The sequence below is a fragment of the Orycteropus afer genome, unplaced genomic scaffold (genome assembly GCF_000298275.1).
Source record: "Orycteropus afer afer isolate SDZICR_OR568_19922 unplaced genomic scaffold, OryAfe1.0 scaffold00351, whole genome shotgun sequence".
NCBI classification, from domain to species: Eukaryota; Metazoa; Chordata; class Mammalia; order Tubulidentata; family Orycteropodidae; genus Orycteropus; species Orycteropus afer.
Window position 1 is genome coordinate 27,911 of NW_006921938.1, and position 2,789 is coordinate 30,699.

The window sequence follows — 2,789 nt, forward strand, 5'->3', positions numbered from 1 at the left end:
GCATCTGTTTGTTGAAATATCTCAACAGGTATGCCATCAATTCCCAGAGCCTTGTTCTTCACCAATTCTTTCATTGCAGCTTTGACTTCCTCCTTTAGTACCATTGGTTCTAGATCGTATGCCACTTCCTGAAATGGATGAAGATCAAACAGTTTCTTTTGATACAGTGATTCTGTGTATTCCTGCCATCTTCTCTTGATATTTCCTGAATCATTCAATATTTTGAATCTCTCAGTATTGCAACTCGAGGCTTAAATTTTTTCCTCAATTCTTTCAGCTTGAGAAATACTTAGCGTGTTCTTTGCTGAATAGCAAAGAAACACTGTTTGATACATTACTGTACAACTTTATGGTTAGCCCGGTTAGGTTAGAAGGCTCTCAAAATAGGACTGGGAAAGAGCTGCATCATCTGAGTAAACCCAGACTTACTCATACGTATAAGGTAAAGCTTTTGAGACCTCCATTTGCTGATGTGGTACCACTCAAATTGAAGAGAAAGAGCTACAGACATCCATTAATCATCGGAACATGGAATGTACGAAGTAGAAATCTAGGAAAATTAGTTGTCAAAAATGAAATGGAACACATAAAGATTGATATCTGAAGCATTAGTGAGCTGAAATGGACTGGTTTTGGCCAGTTTGAATAAAAAAACCATGTGATCTACTATGCCAGGAAAGACAGTTTGAAGAGGAATGGAGTGGCATTCATCATCACAAAGAATGTTTCAAGATCTGTCCTGAAGTACAATACTGTCAGTGATAGGATAATATCCATACGCCTACAAGGAAGACCCATTAATACCGCTATTATTCTCTAGTGGCTTTTGGTAAAGTTCAATACCAATTCCTGTTCAAAACGCTCAGCAAAGTATGAATAGTAAGGAAGATATTCAACATAATAAAGAGCATATACACAAAACCAACACCCAATATCACTGTTAATGGAGAAAGACTCAAACCATTCCCCTTGTGAACAGGAACCAGACAAGGATGCCTTCTATCACCACTTCTATTCAACATTGTGTTGGAAGTCCTAGCCAGCCAGGACAATAAGACAAGAAAGAGAAATAAAAGGCATTCAAATTGGCAAAGAGAAAGTAAAGCTACCTCTGTTTGCAGAAGACATGATCCTATACATAGAAAACCAAAGAGACTGAGCAAAAAGATTACAAAAACTAATAGAAAGATTCAACAAAGTGACAGGATACAAGGTCAACATTCAAAAATCAGTTGGATTCCTCAACATCAACAAAGAGGCCTCTGAAGAGGAAATATGGAAAATAATACCATTTACAATAACTACTAAAAAAATAAAATACTTAGGAATAAATCTTACCAGGGACACAAATTCCTATACAAAGAAAACTACAAAATACTACTACAAGAAACACGAGGGATCTACATAAATGGAAGAATATGCTTTGCTCATGCATAGCAAGATTGACTATTGTGAAAGTGTACATACTACCCAAAACAATCTACATATTCAATGCAATCCTGATCCACAGTCTATCAACATCATTTAAAGATATGGAAAAAATCAATCACTAATTTCATATGGAAAGGAAAGAGACCTCAGATAAGCAAAGCACTGCTGAAGAAGAAAAACATAGTCGGAGGTCTCACACTCTCAGACTTCAAAACCCATTACAGCCACAGTAGTCAAAACAGCATGATATTGGTACAATGATAGACAAACAGAACAATGGAACAGAATTGAGAACTCAGAAATAGATCCATCTATCTATAGACAGCTGATCTTTGACAAAGGACCAAAACCTGTTGAATAGGGGAGAGACAGACTCTTTAACAAATGGTGCTGACAAAATTGGACATCCACTTGCAGATAAATGAAATAAGACCCATACCTAATCCCACACACCAAAATGACCTCAACTTGGATCAAAGACTTAAAAGTGAAACTCAAAACTGTAAAGCTCATCAAAGATAAAATAGATAAAGGTAAAATATGAGCCCTAATTTATGGTATAAATTGACTATCAAGCATATAGTCAATGCACAGCAGAGGAAGAGAAACTAGATGACTGGGACCTTTTAAAAAAATAAATTCTCATGCTCATCTAAAGATTTCTCTGAAAGGGTAAAAAGAGAACATGCAGACTTGGAAAAAAGTATTTGGCTATGACATTTCTGACAAAGGCCTTATCTCCAAAATGTATAGAAAGCTTCAACACCTTGGCACAAAAAAGACAAACTACCCAATTCAAAAATGGGCAAAGGACATGAAGAGACACTTCACTAACAATGATACACTGGTGGCCAACAAACAGATGAAGAAATGCTCACAATCATTATCCAGTAGAGAGATGCAAATCAAAACAAAAATGAGATACCATGTCACCCCAGCAATAACAGCGAAGTTCAGCAAGACTGAAAATAACAAATGCTAGCAAGGATGTGGAGATATTGGAACTCTCATATACTGCTGTGGAACTGCAAAATGGTACAACCACTATGGAAAATAGTATAGCATTTCCTTAAAAAAATGAAACTAGAAATGCCATTAGATACAGCAATTCTATTGGGAGGAATATATCCTAAATAGGTGAGAGACAAGACACGAACAGACATATGTACACTCCTATTTGTTACAGGAAAATGCACTGTATCCAAGAGATGGAAAGAACCTAAATATCCCTCAACAGATGAATGGATAACCAAACTATAATACATTTACACAATGGAGTACTGTGCAACATAAGAGAATAATGAAGAATACATGAATTAACTCACAATGTGGGTGAATTTAGAGTATATTAAGCTGAG